This window comes from Rattus norvegicus, chromosome 13 (genome assembly GCF_036323735.1).
Source record: "Rattus norvegicus strain BN/NHsdMcwi chromosome 13, GRCr8, whole genome shotgun sequence".
Lineage (NCBI taxonomy): Eukaryota > Metazoa > Chordata > Mammalia > Rodentia > Muridae > Rattus > Rattus norvegicus.
Window position 1 is genome coordinate 71,707,650 of NC_086031.1, and position 18,779 is coordinate 71,726,428.

Consider the following 18,779-nt stretch of genomic DNA (forward strand, 5'->3'; position numbering starts at 1 on the left):
TGGGAAAAGATCTTTACCAATCCTACAACAGATAGAGGCCTTATTTCCAAAATATACAAAGAACTCAAGAAGTTAGACCGCAGGGAAACAAATAACCCTATTAAAAAATGGGGTTCAGAGCTAAACAAAGAATTCACAGCTGAGGAATGCCGAATGGCTGAGAAACACCTAAAGAAATGTTCAACATCTTTAGTCATAAGGGAAATGCAAATCAAAACAACCCTGAGATTTCACCTCACACCAGTGCGATTGGCTAAGATCAAAAACTCAGGTGACAGCAGATGCTGGCGAGGATGTGGAGAAAGAGGAACACTCCTCCATTGTTGGTGGGATTGCAGACTGGTAAAACCATTCTGGAAATCAGTCTGGAGGTTCCTCAGAAAATTGGACATTGAACTGCCTGAGGATCCAGCTATACCTCTCTTGGGCATATACCCAAAAGATGCCTCAACATATAAAAGAGACACGTGCTCCACTATGTTCATCGCAGCCTTATTTATAATAGCCAGAAGCTGGAAAGAACCCAGATGCCCTTCAACAGAGGAATGGATACAGAAAATGTGGTACATCTACACAATGGAATATTACTCAGCTATCAAAAACAACGAGTTTATGACATTCGTAGGCAAATGGTTGGAACTGGAAAATATCATCCTGAGTGAGCTAACCCAATCACAGAAAGACATACATGGTATGCACTCATTGATAAGTGGCTATTAGCCCAAATGCTTGAATTACCCTAGATCCCTAGAACAAACGAAACTCAAGACGGATGATCAAAATGTGAATGTTTCACTCCTTCTTTAAATGAGGAAAAAGAATACTCTTGGCAGGGAAGGGAGAGGCAAAGATTAAAACAGAGACTGAAGGAACACCCATTCAGAGCCTGCCCCACATGTGGCCCATACATATACAGCCACCCAATTAGACAAGATGGATGAAGCAAAGAAGTGCAGACCGACAGGAGCCGGATGTAGATCGCTCCTGAGAGACACAGCCAGAATACAGCAAATATAGAGGCGAATGCCAGCAGCAAACCACTGAACTGAGAATAGGTCCCCTATTGAAGGAATCAGAGAAAGAACTGGAAGAGCTTGAAGGGGCTCGAGACCCCAAAAGTACAACAATGCCAAGCAACCAGAGCTTCCAGCGACTAAGCCACTACCTAAAGACTATACATGGACTGACCCTGGACTCTGACCCCATAGGTAGCAATGAATATCCTAGTAAGAGCACCAGTGGAAGGGGAAGCCCTGGGTCCTGCTAAGACTGAACCCCCAGTGAACTAGTCTATGGGGGGAGGGCGGCAATGGGGGGAGGGTTGGGAGGGGAACACCCATAAGGAAGGGGAGGGGGGAGGGGGATGTTTGCCCGGAAACCGGGAAAGGGAATAACACTCGAAATGTATATAAGAAATACTCAAGTTAATAAAAAAAAAAAAATCAAAAAAAAAAAAAGAACACATCAAAAAAAAAAAAAAAAAAAAGAAAAGAAAATGCCCTACAGGTGTGCCCACAGCCCAGCCTTACGGGAGTATTTTCTTAATTGAGGTTCCCTCCTCTCAGATGACTCTAGCTTATGTCAAGTTGACATAAAGGAGCCAGGACAGGGAGCCAGCCATGGGAACTTGATCACTGTCTGGTAAGAAGTAGAAGTCCCAACTTGGGACCCGAGGATGGCAACTGGACATTGGTGACCAATGGTGACAGTGGCTGGGGACTGAGCCTTCCATCCGTGGGCTCTGAGGTTATCTCCAGGTAGTGTCAGATCGGAGTTGGATCAAATGACAGCCAACATCGGCTGGATCTGTTGCTTGACAGGAAAGGACCTCCCATCTCGAGCCAAGAGTATTGCATTGAGCAGCAAGAAACTCCAGACTGTTTTTAGGTGCTCTCCTAGATAGTACCCTAAGGGAAAGGTATTTGTACTTTTTAAATGAAAAATTAAAGCCACTTTGAAAAACAGAGTATTTAGCTCAGATTTCTGTCTTCTTGGGCCAAATTGTGCCTTATTCCCTTATGACATCAAGTGACTGGCACAGAGGCAGTAGCTCCTCCAGAGGAGGACTAATTGATTAAACTCCAGTCTGACCCATGTTTTCATCGTCCTCACATGCGTGCACAGGAACCACACCCATTCTTTACCCACGTGTCTTCCTGTTCACTGTAGTCACCTGAGATTTTATTCTGAGGAACTGAAGAGTTGCCATGGCCCAGATGAAAACACATTGTAATACGAAGACCCAAATTCTCAAACTTATAATGTTCTTTCTCCTACCTGGGAATGGATTTTTTTTTTCAAGCTCCCTAATTACCTGCCTGTTCCATTTTGTTCTCTCTTTCATTGCCGTTTCAAGACTTCTTATAATCACAGTTGTCTGGAAGAGCAGCAGCACTTACATAATTAGCATAATAATATTGGCCTGGGATAAATGAGCTTCCCACAAACGCAGAAAGAACAGAGGGGACCATTTCTCATTAATGGAAAGAGGTCCGGTAATGTAGATTGTATCCAGAAATGCTGGTTTGGTCAAAAGTAATCTGCTCTGATTAAACGAGAAATGAAGGAGCTGAATTGTAACAGCTGCTGAGCTGGTTGCTGCTCCCAGGAGACGGGTGTGTGTGTGTGAGAGAGTGTGAGTGTGTGTGTGTGTGTGTGTGAGTGTGTGTGTGTGAGTGTGTGTGAGAGAGTATGTGTGAGTGTGTGTGAGTGTGAGTATGTGTGTGTGTATGTGTGAGTGTGTGTGCGTATGTGTGTGTGAGTTTGTGAGTATGAGTATGTGTGTGTGTATGTGTGAGTGTGTGTGAGTATGTGTGTGTGAGTGTGTGAGTATGAGTATGTGTGTGTATGTGTGAGTGTGTGTGTATGTGTGTGTATGTGTGAGTGTGTGTGTGAGAGTATGTGTGTGAGTGTGTGAGTGTGAGTATGTGTGTGAGTGTGTGTGAGTGTGAGTATGTGTGTGTGAGTGTATGTGTGTATGAGTGTGTGTGAGTGTGTGAGTGTGTGTGAGTGTGTATGTGAGTGTGTGTGTATGAGTATGTGTGTGTATGTGTGAGTGTGTGTGAGAGTATGTGTGTGAGTGTGAGTATGTGTGTGAGTGTGTGTGAGTGTGAGTATGTGTGAGTGTATGTGTGTGTGAGTGTGTGTGAGTGTGTGTGAGTGTGTATGTGTGTGAGTGTGTATGTGTGTGAGTGTGTATGTGAGTGTGTGTGTGTGAGTGTGAGTGTGTGCGCAGCTGGTGGTGGTGCCCAGGACCCATATCCAAGAAGATGTTAGTAGGATCCTCTTCCTGCCCCCAGTCAAGCTATTCACCAGTCAAACAAATATTCCTAGTTACGCTCAGCAGATGTCCTGGAGTTCCACATCTTCTCTGCGATCCTTTTCAATGTGTTCCTACACAAATGAGCACAGGACACAATCCCTTCTTGTGTACAGCTGTTCTGTAGAGTCTAATTGAACTAGAAAATGTGCTTCTTCAAAAGACCACTTGCAGCCAGTAAATACTAATTTCTCATTTGGCTTAATTGCTGTTTTCCTGCACAAGGTAAACAGGTGATTTCTACCCTCATTCGCCAGCTCTCCCTCTCTGTGGGAGTCGTGAAAACAGAGAGCGAGCATCTTTACTGTGGAGGCAGAAGGGAGAGAGACTCTGATACTAAGTGGCCTGGAAGTCATCTGCTTTCAGGGTGGTCTTCTGAAGGTCACAAGGGATCATGGGCTAGAGTCAAATGAAAGTTTGACGCTAAAAAGCTCAGGTGTTCCGAAAGTTCTAAAGTAGCAGAGACGAGGAGGACACAGGCCAGCACAGTGCTTCGAATTACACCTCAGGACCAGCTACAGAAGGCGTTAGCTGTGAGACTCCAACTCACTGTTTAGATGGACCCTGGCAGTCTCTACGGGTTGGTCCCTGTGAATTAAGGCAAAATGCCCATCCCTATGAACAGGGACCACTTCACCTGCTATGTTAGTACCCTGCATTAATCAACAGCCACACAAGCCTCCTGCTCAGGGACCTCGGCAGCTAAACACATGTTCGTAAGCAGTGCCCCACTGTCGACTGGGTTTTTGTTGTTTGTTTCATATTGGTTTCTTTTGGAGACGGGCTTATGTCTTATGCAACCCAGGCTGGCCTCAAACCCACAGTCCCTCCTGTCTCAGCCCTCCTGAGGGCTGAGCTTAAAGGAATGAACACCAGAGCCCTCACTCACTCTCAATGTGAAGCCTCTGATGACCTCTTCTCCCCTGCTTACCACATGGACCGAAATCTTACTGAGTCGCATATGGGTATGGGATAAGCAGAGAGAAAGTAAAACACATGTGAAGGTCCCAGAACAATGGCCCAGTTCACAGGGACTTGCTTGCAGACACGGCACACTCTTGGTTTTTTTGGTGGCATGCAACAGTTTCCTCTCTACCCTCACCTCAAACACCTGCTTTTAAAATCTTATTTGTATATGACCTGAAATCCCCCAACTCCCTCCACAGCGTCCTTCAGATATTAGGAAAAGAGGCATCATGGGGTGTGGGATGACATTGAAAATTCTGTTTACCCACAATTCCTCTTCCTCTCTCCCATTCAAAGCCACAAGCATTCACCCCCTCTGAGCCTGAGGGGGTTTGAATGCTCAGTTCCTGATGGATTTCTTTTAAATAAATCATACTTGGTGAGATGTGCAGTTCTGGGAGAAAAACAAAGGAAAGAACTCCGAGTAACCGAGGGGAGACTTGTTGTATAGATTTCCTAGTGTGGGACAATTGTGCTGATGAGGGCAAAATGGAGCCTGCGCTGGCAAGATTGACAATAGGGGCGGGTAGTGCCTGGACACAACCCAGCGTCCCCTAGAGTTAGCTTGCATTGCTCCTTGGAGGTGAAGGCTGAAGCCAGTGTCAATCAGCAAAGGGGTATTTCTTCTTCCTTCTGCAAACAACTGTTTCCTGACCAAGGACTCCCAGGGTGGAACATGTTTTCTCTTTGGTTAGAAAAACAAACACAAACTTCCCCTCCACAGTGCATCACAGACTCCTTTATCTGCTTCGCTCAAGGGAGAGAGAAACTGCCAACTCACTCACGTCCTTGGCCGCCTGTCGCACATCCCTTCCTGGCTCAGTTTCTAGGATACCCAGCTGCCACCCCCTGGCCCTGGCACGGATCCCACCCTTACTCTCTCTTTCATTGTATGGAATTTTAAATGCAGCCGAGCCCCCTAGGACTTACTCTCTATGCTCTGGAGGAATTAGCTTTGAATGCAATCCAGTCTCTCACATTCCCAAATCCTGGGAAGCTGCTCTTCCCAAACTCCCAGTGGAACATTTTGTTGCTGCTTACAGGGAGCCAGCCTTGTTTGTTCTTTTCTTTAGAGAATGTCGTCATCAGGCCTAGGAGTGGAAAGGGCTTAGTCCTCAGAAAGACTGTGCTTCTCCCCCATCTCTCCCTGTCTCTGCCAGAAGTTCTAGTGTGCTGTGTGGATGAACTATTGAGCTTTGAAAATAAAATCTGCTAGTCAGGCTGCTTGGATATCCGAAATGTCACCTCTACATTTTGGAAAATTTGGAGGAGACTGGCTTCTCTACTTAATGCTAGCAGGGTAAACAGAGTATGTTCTCAAGGGAGAAAACAGGAGCAGAAAAGCAGGCAAGGGACAGTTAACAGTGGGCCAGGCTCTTTGTCACAGAGAACTAAGACCACTGTTATTGGATCCAGAGATAAGCAATCAACTGAAATTCCCTCGGTATGATGCCAGCAACCAGCAGGGTTGGACACACACACACACACACACACACACACACACACACACACGTACGTACGTAGCATGCAGACTCTAACACAGAGGTAGTGTGAATTCTGTTCACTTAGATCCTATGTGCAGTAGAAGAGATTCAAACTGTTACAATGTATCAACCCCAGGACGAGGCCTGGTGCTTTACCTTATTCACCTTAATCCTTGAAGCAACTTAGGAAGTTTAACGCTCTGAGCACCCTGTGCACTCGGATTTCTCTCTGTGTACATTCACGGCACTGCCATTCGGACTCTGTCAGGTTACTGCTCACATGTCTCCTTGGACCAGCTTTTCTAGAGGCCCCTGCCCATTACCCAAAACTAGCCAGTCTCCATTTTTATCATCTCTTTCCCAATATTACAGTGCAGATGGATTCCTTACTCCAGTTTAACAATCTCCTCAACTGTGTTTTGTTTAGAATCTGTCAAATCCAGAGGACGTATTCTCTTTTCCATGATTTCTATCTTTATATTCACCTTCCTCTAGTTGGGCATAAAAACACATTTATAAATCAAAACTCTTAGAGAGAGCTATTTAAAATTACACAGGGAATGATGACTATGGAGAGAGGGAGACAGACTCTCCCAGGAATAATCTCCTTGTTAGTTATCCAGTGCAAAGTCGTCAGTCCTGGAGCCGTATACACACGAACAGCAAAAAATGAACTCAGTGGGTTGTGTTTATATATTTGTGCATACATATATGTATGCGAGTGTGTATGTGCATGTGTGTGTAACAACAATAGGGAAAGAAGAAGCTATCAACTTGAGAGTGAGGTGGGGAATAACGGTAGAAGTTGGAGAGAGAAGAATGGGGAAAAGCTGGAGGGAGGAGAGGGAAGGTGGAAAGTGATGGAATTATATTTTGATTCAAAATGTATAAAAATTTTAAATTGACAAAATACACACAGCGATTCACCATCTCCCATGAGAGGGCTTTCCCAGTCTTTATTTTCCTTATGCTAAGCTTTAGTACATGTATGTGTTGTATACAGATCATGTCCCCTTTGTGCCACCTGCCCTCCCCTTTCTCTCCCACACCCCCTTTTAGTCCCCTTTGTTCTTCTGGGCAGTTTTACTTCGACTTTCATATAGGGTTTATGTGTCTATGTAGGCACCACAGATGAGAAACACCAAATGTGATACTTGTCTTATCAGCGACTGGACTTCTGTTGGCCCCATCAATGCACGCATCTGTTTGGGAGCCAGTACCATGATGTTTTTGTCACTATGGCTCCGTGATATACCGTGAAATCAGGCATGGTGATAGCTAGTGTTTTTACTAGGGTCGTTTTGGCTATCCAGGATATTTTGTGTTTTAATATTCATTTTAAGGTTTCCATCCTATTCACATAAAGAATAGCATTCATATTTAATTGTTATTATAGTTTTTCAATCTGTAGGTTACTCTTGATAGAACAGCCATTTTGCTGTATTCCACCTACTAATCCATGGGCATTGGTGCATCTTTTCATCTTCTAGTGTCTTCCTCGATTTCCCCACTGTTTTAAAGTTTTCCTGTAGAGATCATTCTCTTCACTGGTTACTATTATTCTAGGGTAGCATACATCCTCTCACAGAGTGTCTGTTCTTCACTGATCTCTTTGAGGGTTATAAAAGTAAGCATTTTCAAGTCTTGAACATTTCCTATTCTTTTGTTTCTTTCCCAAAAAACTTATATTCAATTATCCACAGGGTCTAACTCTGCGTCCCATATGGGCCTTGAACTCACAGAGCATAAGTGCTTCAGCCTACCAGGTGCTGGGATTCTTGGCTTGCGACATCACATCCAGCTTCCCACTGAGTATCTTTATTGCTATAAGATCTCTTCATGCATTTTAGCCTTGACTTGTAAGGTCATTGTACACAGATACTGTTTCCCCTGTCTTTCTTTCTCCCTGTGAGTTCATCTCCCTTTGGGGCTTATGGTTGAGCCCCTCTTTAAGTACTGAATTCTATTTTAAGTCGTGATTAGTCACAGACTTTGCAGTCTCTTTCCACCAGCCAGGGATACCCTGTCCTGGCCTTTGGATGCAGGCTCAGCATACATGCTCTGGGCTGGGCTGTGGCTCCCTGGCCTTATGTGCAACTCTCTTTTTTTTTAAGAAATAGTTTATTTTATTTAATTTTTAATTATGTGCAAGTGTGAGTTTGCAGAGGCCAGAACTACCTGCTTGTGCTTGTGCACTGCCTTATATAGGTGCTAGGAACCGTCAAGTCTTCTGAAAGAGCAGGAATCACTCTTAGGTGCTGAGCTGAGACTCTGATTCCCCTGGAACTCTTTTACTCTAGCTGCAGAAGCCGCATCCTCTCAGAGCCAGCAGCCCAGGTCAGTCTCTACTCATCACTTCTCATTATGATTCACTTCCTGGAAGTCAAAAAGCAGCGCCTATGGCTAGGCTTAAAGAGTAATTAACCCAGAGAGGCAATGAGTTCAGACATCATGGGTAAGTTTCTGGGAAGGAGCTCCAGCTACTAAAATGGAAGGAAACCCATCCTAGGAGAATCAGGCTGAAAGTCCACTGTGAGCCTCCATGCCAGAGGTTTTCCACAGAGATCTCTGGTCTGACTAGGTGGGTGGGTTCAGGAGAAGGGAAGAGAACCTGGGCAGAGAGGGGAACCGCCTTTCACTGCCTCCACTGGTGTTGCCTCCATTTCAGACAAGCCCCTAGCCAGCAAGGACTGACTAGCGGGTGAGGGGTGCAGGAGGGCTTCGTGAGAGAGCAGATCTCGTCCCCAAGCAGAGGTGCTACACCTTGTAGGACAGAAGCTCTCAGACAGTGGAGTGATTCTTGCACACCTTTAATCCTTCTGAACATGATTCTTTTTTTTTTTTTTTTTTTTTTGGTTCTTTTTTTCGGAGCTGGGGACCGAACCCAGGGCCTTGCGCTTCCTAGGCAAGCGCTCTACCACTGAGCTAAATCCCCAGCCCCCTGAACATGATTCTTAAATACAGTTTGGGGATGGGGCAGGGTCTGACAGCAGATTCTTCCTATTGGTTTGGCCTGAGAGCTTGGGAAGAGTCATCTACATAGCCAGGGGTGTGGTCCTGATTCTACTATTGAGCTGTCTTGAGCCTACTGTGGTCACCTCCTCATCTGTGGAGGAGGGGACTATGTGGCTGATCTGTCTCAAACCTCTCTACAGGGGTCTGTGGGGAGTGCAGCTATGTGAGGCCTTGATCTTCTGGGAGACTGGGAATGCATCTGCAGTCTCTTTTTGGGTCTCCAGGGATTTGACCTATCTCAACCAGGAATCAGGGTACCTTTCACAGCCCCACTACCCCACAGTCCATAACTTCCCAGGTCTCCTCTTTCTCTTCCTTTCCCAAGTCCCTTCCTTGAGACCCCATTTCCTATTGGCAATTCTCATTAGGGACCTGCCATTCTGGCCTATCTCTTTCCTGTAGTCTGTCTTCTTCAATGTAAAACAGACTTGAAACCCTCTACACTGCCATCCTCACTTTCAAGGTTCTCTGGGTTCATAGAAGCATACAGGGAAGTGGTCAGCCTTTTCTCAACCCACCCATCAAGCCCTTACTATGTGACCCTGCCTCCTGGGCCATAGTGAATGGACATAAGCGTGTAACTGGCCACAAGCTGGGTCAGTCTAGATTACAGTTGTCTACAGCAGAGACCAAATTAAAGGACCACCCCACCATCCTTCCTTGGAACTTCTGACCTTGGGACACAGAGCACAGTGCCCAGGAGACTAGCAGCTTAGAGACATCTGATAGCACGTTTCTGGTCCTGTCGAAGCAAATGGCTTATTGGAGAAGGGTTGGATCAGGCCTGTCAAAGCAGAAAGAGGGGGAACCGTGACAGCTGTAGGACATTTTCAATCCTTGTAGGGTACAGCCAGCTCACCTCAGCCTAGTAACTGGTGTATTCTCCTTTGAGCGTAAATAAATATAAAGGTAGCATTGACATTCACAACTAAAACACATCAGACAGGATCTCGTTCATACCTCTGTTGTGTTTTCATTTTCCAAAAGAAAAATTCTCTTTTCCTGATTTTAGGAATGATGTTCATTTAAACAGTTCAAAACAATGAAGAGATTGCTCAACTGTTAAGAACAGGCAATGCTTTTCCAGAGGACCTGGGTTTGATTCCTAGCACCCACACTGGGCAGCTAACAACACCAATGATCCTGTTTCCAGGGGATCCTGTGTCTCAGGCATTTAGGGGCACTGCACTCATGTGCACACTCACACTCAGACACATCCATTAAAAAAGCTAAAATGCTCTTTAAGGAAAAAAATGACATTGAAAAGCATAATGTATAAAGGAAAAATTATTGTTACTTTGTCAGCCAGATAGAGACACTGACATGTCATATTTTACCAGGCGTTTTGTTTTGTTTTCTTTTGTTTTGTTTTGTTTTGTTTGAGACAGGGTCTAATTCTGTACCACAAGCTAGCCTGGAACCTACTTAGTATATATGCTGTCCTGGCCAGCCTCAAACTCCATTTTATGTTAGCCTGAGCGAACTATCATACCTAGCCTGGGCATTTGTTTTATATAATAAAAAAAATAGATAATTTTATAAGAGAAAAAGGTGTGGGGGTTGGGGATTTAGCTCAGTGGTAGAGCGCTTGCCTAGCAAGTGCAAGGCCCTGGGTTCAGTCCCCAGCTCCGAAAAAAAAAAAAAAAAAAGATGTGGAATGCTATAATATGTCATTCTTTCTAAAGTGTGTTTGAGGTGTCTTTGTAAATATTTCCAAATGTACATTTTCAAAGCAGGTAGCCCTTCTGGCATTTAGAGGGTTCCAACTTCTTCATTACAACGAGCACAGCACTGAATGTCTGTGTGTTCGCTTCGGTGTGTTCATCTTGTCGTGTCTCCAAATTCCTGTTCCTGTTCCTGTTCCTCTTCCTTTCCTTTCCTTCCTTCCTTCCTTCTTTCCTTCCTTCCTTCCTTCCTTCCTTTTTTTCCTCCCTCCTTTTCAATAAATCCAGGGTTCCCACAACCCCAGCCCAAACCCTCAAATTCTAACGCTAACATTGATCCCTTGAGTTATGGAATTCATCCAGCTTTGGCAACTCCTTCTGGAGTCAGACTTGGGAGGAAGCTTCTTCTGTTCTTTGGGTTCGGAACCTCTGCATTTTATACTCCGTGAGAGCCTTTGTGTTGAACTTGGAGACACAGCTGTGGATAAGGTCTGGGCTGTGCCCTTTGTGGGGAAGGAGAAGCTGGCATCTGCTGGACCCTGACCGTGAAAGTATCCTGAAGAGGATCCTGGGAAGCTGCTTCTCTCCTCCCACCTTTATGTGGGTTCCGGGGATCAGACTTGGGTGACCACATGTGCCCAGCAGGTGCCTTTCGCCATGAAGCCGTCTCATTGGTCCTGAACAAGACTCTTGTTCATTCTTCACTTAACAACAACAGACCTGTTTCTCACTCTATGTTGTTTCTTCGCAGAAATGAAGAAAATGAGGATCAGAAAGATGGGTATCCAGTCCAAGTAAATGCAAAACAACAGTAGAAAACAATATGTCTGATCTCTCTCTACATACGTAGTTTAAGGTGCAAGCCTCAGAAGCACATGAAAAAACCAAATCACTACCGCTTCAGAAAATCAGAACAAAGGGATGTATTTAGGCTTCTGTGGCACTCAGCAGGGGCAGAATTAGAGGACGAGTTAGTTGGGTCTTTTCTCTGCCGTGGGCAGCTGCTCGCCTGCCTAGGTTAATCAAACCCTAAATGATTTCCCTGTGTACTGCCTACAGAAGACCCTAGGGAAACCCAGCTTTTGGCCAGCTAGGAGCTGGCTCAAGATCAGAAAGCTATTCGTAAAGAGCTACTGGGAAGTTGAAATCAGCACATGAAGACGGGACTCCTGAATCAAAATAGCAGCTGGAGAAGAGGCAGGAACTTACAAAAGTACCTGGAAATACCAAGGATGGGCAGGCTACCTTAGTCTTTCAGTGCTGAAACCCCTACAAAATGAGGTATAATTGGCTCACCATTTTGGAGGCTGAAAGTCTACGATCAGGCAGCAGATGTGTTTGGCCTCTGGTAAGGGCTCCTTGGTTACATCATATCATGGTGAGTGTGAGAGCGCAACCAAAAATGAGAGCTTCCAGGGCCAGGTAGGACAGTACAAAGTGGCTAATCTTGCTCTTGTACACCAAGTCACTCTTACAAGAGCCCACTCTGTGAGATACATGCTGATCTCTTCTGAGTGCAGCACCTCCAGTAACCCAAATACCCTCCATTAGACCTTACTTCTTAATGGTTAAGTGCTTGGAGACCAAGTTCCTAATACATGACCCAATTAGGGAACCTTCAAACACTTTACAACTTCAACTACTACAATAGGGTATCATCTCTGATACCATAATCCCTAAAATACCCTATATGTCCTTGCACCAGGGAAAATTGATGTGTTAGAGTAATTCTTAGAATAAAGATAAATATCACTGAAGGCCAGGCCTGGAGGAACTTGGAAGCACTGTCACCAGGCATGGGGGCTGCAGAACTTGGTTAAATTTGGGCAGATTATGAACCAAAGCTTTAGAAATAGTTGAGAAAAATCCAGAGTTGACCAGACAGCACCTTGTAATGTCAGTCTGTGGACCCTTCATTCAAACAGAGAGTGGCTTTTCTTCCTTCCCATATTAGTGTTGGGCCCTACCTTGGGGTGGTTCCCTTCCCCCTCGCTGAGCCTTTTAGCCTGCTACAGCAAGAAGTTGTTTACACCCTTGGCAGCTGCTCTCGGCCCCTGATTGGGCCTGGGACTTTCCAAGACACAGATTTTTCCTGTTCTCCTGTTTTCCTGGTTTGGGGATTTTCACCTGCTTTGTTGTATTTCCATGGCTCTTGCCTCGGGTATATAAGGAGATCTCAGTAAAGCCTTGGTGGCACTCTCTGAAAACGGGTGACCTGTGTATGTGTTTTCTTTCAATCCCACAGACCTATGCCCGATATTCACACACTGGCGGCGGCGCAGGCAGCGTCATATTAGTCCATTTTATGTTTCTTTAAAGAGATGCCTGGGGCTCATTAACTTAATAAATAACAAAGCTTATTGGGTTCATGGTTCTGGTGGCTAGAGGGTCCAAACATGGTGTTCTGACATGTGCAGATGTAGCACATCTCAACAGAGGAAAGGAGAGAAAAAGAAAAGCACATATGCAGACGGTGTCAACAACATAGCATAACCTCATATCACCTCAGTGAGCAATGTTCTGTTGGCCCGAGAACTAGCCCACTCTTCAAGAGCAACGAATCCTGCCCTAGGACACTGCTCCAAGGGGTTGGGGATTTAGCTCAGTGGTAGAGCGCTTGCCTAGCAAGCGCAAGGTCCTGGGTTCGGTCCCCAGCTCCAAAAAAAAAAAAAAAAAAAAGGACACTGCTCCAGGACCTAACTACTGCCCAATAAGCTTGCCTCTTCAAGGCTCCACTACTTCTGTGATACTCAATCTTCATTGTCAGCTTGACAGACTTTGGAATCACCTAGAAGATATACATGCTGGTAGGAGTGAGAGGTTCTCCAGAGATGTTCAAGCAAGGGGAAAAAAACCCACCCCAACAGTAGACAACATCATCCTGTAGGAGTAAATGGGGATCCCTTCTTAGTATTCCTCCTTCTCTGCTTTCTGACAGCAGATACAGTGTGACAAGCTGCCTCACTCCCTGGCCCCCATGCCTTTCCTGCCAGGATCTATTGTATCCTCAAGCCAAGAGCCAGAATAAACCTTCCCTTCCTTAAGTGGCTTTTGTTCTGTATTTTGTCACGGTAACCGAACAAAGTAACTAATACAGCCTCAGTAACTAATAATCCTGCTACATGGTGGGGCAAACTTTGTAGCGTATACCTCTAGGGAACACAAGCTGAGACATGCTGGGAGCTCTCCTGGAACTGACTGAGCTGTCAGGGCTGCTGTCTCCACCCCTCTTTGCCTTGTATTCAGTCCAAATGAGGCTCCCTGTGTGGTGACTGAAGGCTGGGGAGATCATGGCAAAGGTCAATGAGTTTTCAATTTAAACTCTCTGATGATTAAACAAAATCTTACACACATTGAAACTTCTCATACACAAAAATCTATATATAACGAAACTTCTCCTAGACAGAACAGGTAAAATTCTAGCTCCTCTGATCCAAGTTGGGGCCAGAGGAGCTGACATCCCCTTCCTCTCTGAGGACCTCCTGTGAAGTACATAGTTAAAAATCCCTGGCATAGCTAGAAGAGCCCTGTTAAATTATTTAAAGTCAGAGCACCCAGGCTCTAACCCCAGTTCTGCACCATTGGAAAGAGATAGACTTTTGAGAAGCCGTGTATTTTCTAATCTGCTGCCTTTTCATCTGTGAAAGGAAGATCCTAATTCTTGTCTAGTAAATGAACTACTTCGAGAGTGAGGGGGGCAGCCATGTGAGGGAAGGTAGCATACATGTAAGTGGGAAGTGTCTCTTTCTACATTGTTATAGCTGCATGACATCTCCTCATCCATGGTCTAAGGGACAAAATCATATGGTTTGGAGCTCAAACAGCTGATCTACTTGCTTTAATGATTTGCAAGAAGAAATAGATATTCTTTTACACTTGATCTTAGCCAAAAGGCAGAGAAGCAACAATAGATATTCTTCTTAATTGTTTTTTAGTGAGGTCTTACATAGAGCCTAGGCTGGCCATAAACTCACTATGTAGCCAACAATCACCCTTCTGCTTCTGCCTCCCTAGTGCTAGGACTAATGGCATACACCACCACCCTATCCAAGGCACTTTGCACTCTGTTTTTATGCTGTGCTGGAACTTGGAGCCATGGCTTTGTGCAAGCAGTCTCTGAACTGAGCCACATCCCAAGCCTGGAAATAGTCATCTCAAAGGCATATTTTTTTTCCTTTTCTTTTTTTCGGAGCTGGGGACCGAACCCAGGGCCTTGCGCTTGCTAGGCAAACACTCTATACCACTGAGCTAAATCCCCAACCCCCATATTTTCTTTTCCATTTCAACAGGGAAGAATGAGCATCTCCTCCTCTTTTCCAAACACACTCTATACGGTGGAAATGTCACTCTGTTCTCTAGGTGGTGCCCCGGAAACTTTGTTCCTGTAGTTGTTCTGTTGGTCAACACTTGATGCCGTGTTTTACATGTAGAGAAAACAGCCTGAAATTGTGACAACAAATTTTCTCCAGTACCTTCCTCTGGAGGCCCCATCAGCAAAGCCAGAAAGCTTCCCAGGGACAGTCAGTGTGGAAGGTACCCTATGGATAGGGTTTGACATAGAACTCCATGTCCATCTCGCAAGGTAATGGCTGCTGAAATTGTGCTGTTGACCCAGAGGGAGGTTCAGCAAATTCTTGTGCTCCAGGATCCAAACTCAGGGTGGGTTATGGAACTGTCAAAAATGGCTCGAGTTGTATCTCCATGTTCCCGGATGAGTGCCTGCTATGTGTAAAACAATATAATGATGTATGTGGTGTTAAGTCAGAGGCACAATTTTCTAGGTAGGAATTGAACTGATGTTCTGTGATTTCTATCAGAAGGGTTCCAGGCACACGGATCAGCAGCTCTTTCAGAGACAGTGTCTTTTCTCGAGAGGCCAAGGACTTGATCGAGCTCTATAGACAGGGTAGGAACTAGGCCCCTAGTAGGGGCGGTAACTCTGTGCAGCACAGGCTGATAGAACTTATCTCAGGGCTCCCTCTCTCTCCATTCATTCTGGCATTCCCCCATTCCCTGGCCACTTTTTCGTGGGTCATTGAGATTCTAGAATGATGCAGCTCATGATGAGCCTTAGCATCTTGTTTTGACAGTGCAGTGAGGAGAAAGAACAAAGGAGGTGGGGAGCAGAGAGGAACTCTGCACCTAATGTTCCTGGCAGCCAGGCCCACCTTTGTTGCCAGAGGGGCACTTGGGGCTTTACTGCTTGGCCTCTTCCCACGACTCAGATCTGTTCCTTGATGTTCCTCTAAAGCGCTGTAATTCCTCTGGCCCAGACATCAAGACTCTGGCGGTCTTCCAGGGAGTGATGCAGAAAGATGCTCCTTTGCCTCTTGTATGGTCTCTGTGCAGCCCAAACCCTTTAAATCTTCACGGTGTCAGAGAGATCCACACTCAACCTGGTTCTCCTAGACATCCCTATGGCAGGGTTCGCTCCCCTCCAATGAACGAGCCCCAGGGTAGCATCCTGGAGCTGGCTTCACATGCTTTCAAATTGAAGACCAATACCCGGCATAAAATGTGTGTTCATGTCTCCATGTAGCATTTAATTCTGGTCCCTGGCTATGAACCAGCAAGAGGTCAGTGGGTGGGATAATTGAAGTCTCATGATGGTTGGTTTTAACTTCTTTCCCCACCAGATCTTTTACTAGAGTACTCCCTCCCCCATTTTTTTTTTCTGCTTTCATTTTCCTTGTTCACCCTCTGTTTAGAGAAATAATGAGCTGTGATAAGAACAAAAGGCTAGCGGTCAGGAGGGTGGGTATAAGGGCCAAATGAGGTTCCTAACCTGACTACAACTTCCCACTCGGGCCACAGAAAAACTCCCAAACCTCTACTTTGCCCCCAAACTGCAACCCTTGTGAGCCCCCTCCAGGTTGTGGGGCCCACCCACAGGGGCAGAATGAAGAACAGCTTTGCCTCTGGGGTGGGAGGGTATGAGGGAGTTGGTTGCTAGAGTCTGAAAGGTTTTTCAGCCCCAGAACTGGCCAGCAGGCAGCACAGGCATTCAAATACCCACAGGTGCAAGACGGTACGAGACAGCCATCATGGTTTTGCATAAGCTAAAGTTAGGCTCTGGCTAGACTGAAAGTGTAGAGGCCACACTTAGCTGTTTCCTCCACACGGGCCGGCAGAAACTTGCCTTATGCTAGAGCAGGGTGGAGTCTAGATTGGCCCTTGGGTGGGTCATCAGTTCAGCTCCAGAGTATGGCTGTCTGGTAAGGTTGGAGAATAGCCACAGATACTTATCCTCTTCTTCCAACCAAATCTGAACGTCATGGAGTTTAAGTGTGTGTAAGGTGGATCTGAGTGAGGGTTTGCTTGAGACTCACCTGCTCACTTTTGGGGGTGGGGATGGAGGCGGGGCAGGTCTCACTGTGTAGCCCAGGCTGACCTTAATGCATGGCAATCCTTTTGCAGAGAGTCTAGGCACAAGTCACCACACTTGGTTTGGCTCACCCAATTACCTTAATGTTAGGACATGATCTCCTCCGTTGTTCTAGCCTAGGCCTAAGACCTGCCCAGGACCTGATTAGTACCAGCCCAGCCTGGGAATCCCATTACCTGGTATTCTACAGGCTTAACAGCCACACTTAACCCTTCCTGCCCTGGTCCAGCTTCTCATGGGCAGGCTTCCTTCCGTCATGTTTTCTTCCTTAGTCCCACTCTGAGCTCTCATTCCAGGGAGCTGCTGTACCCCATACGCTTGCTCCTAGGACTTCATACAGTTCTCTATTGTGCTATGTAGACCCCAGAACCTGGAGGAGGAAGCTGCCTCACAGACTGGGGATGTTGGCTGGGTGTTACCAACCAGAAGTTTGGAGGAGGAGCAGGTTGGCAGCTGTGTGTGCTGAGCAGGGCTGCACCTCAGGTCTTTCTGCCCCAGCAGCTCCCATCTCGTTGTGCATGTGGACTCTTAAGAGCACCCAAAATCCAGGCTAATAAATAGGGGTCCTGTTACATTCTATGATATCTGTGTAGCTCTAAAGGCATAGAATCCTCCTCTTCCTCCTCCTCTTCCTCCTCCTCCTCTCCCCCTTCCCTTCTTCCTCCTCCACCCCCTTCTTCTTCCACACAGAATTCAGGACCTGTGCTGTGGTGGAGTCCTGGACACATGGTCTTAAGATGTCAAATACCAGTGGCTGTCAGGGTGAATGAAATCTCATCCAGAGAAATCTCCATGACTGTACCAGGTAATGAGGGGTAGCGAGAGATACACAAATCTCTGACTCCAGGGGCCTTCAGCTCTCCCTGAGCCACTGAGTCGGAATATACCTTTTGTTGTTGTTGTTGTTGTTGTTGTTGTTGTTGCTGCTGCTGCTGCTGTTGTTGTTGTTGAGGAGATAGAGGGATGTTCTGTTATCGGGAAGAAGCTATGGAATGCTTCAAAGACAGAGGCTCGCTGCTGGTGGCTGGGTCCTGGTGAAGGAGAGGAAGAGCAGGAGAACACAGTATGTGTAGGAAGCCATTTTGTACCATCGTGGGCTGTTTCACTCAGCGGCAGCAGAGGCATTCTCCCTGAAGAGCAAGCCGCTGTACTGGGTCAGCTGGTGGGTCTGTCTGTTCATGAGGAGATAAGACTGGAGCTGTTCTCAGACTCACAGATCTGATAGAGATGCAGTTGACCCAAGCACAGGCCAGAAGATCCTCAGGAACAAATGTAGAGTTACACAGTAGCACACCGCCATGGAAACTACAGAGGAATGTTACAAAGAGACAATCAGAATCCCCCAGCAGAGCTCATTAGCTCCTGGGAAAACATAACTGTGTGGGCCTGCGGTCAACTTTAGAGACTGGTAGAGACTTCAGCTCTTCTAAGGCACCTTCATCTACTTGATACTCTTGCTGATACCTATTTATATGGTTTTGATGGTTTATTCTGGTGGCCATGGAAAACATCCATTGAAGTGACCAGCTGTAAACATCAGGTATGCATTCACAAGATAGGAAAATTCCCTCTGTACATACAGAAGACCCAGGAATAGGCTCACTTCAAAAGACAAACTAGCAAACAGGGCTGTGGATACAGCTCAGTTGGCAGTATTTGCCCAGCATCCACGAAGCCCTGGATCCAATTTGGAAACGGAATAACCCATCTGCCTATCTATAATCCCCAAACTCGGCAAGTGGCACGAAGATCAAGAGTTCAAAACCATCCTCAAATACTTAGTGAGTTCTCTGAGATACAAGACAGCCTGCCTCTCAAGGAAAGGGAAACTGGCTTGATGTCACCCCTAACTCGAACCTTGACTTTCTGGGTAAAGGATTTGGGGGCTTGTTTGGTCTAATCTGTTGAGCTGAAGGAAAGAGGTGTTAAGAAAGGCAACCTGTGAA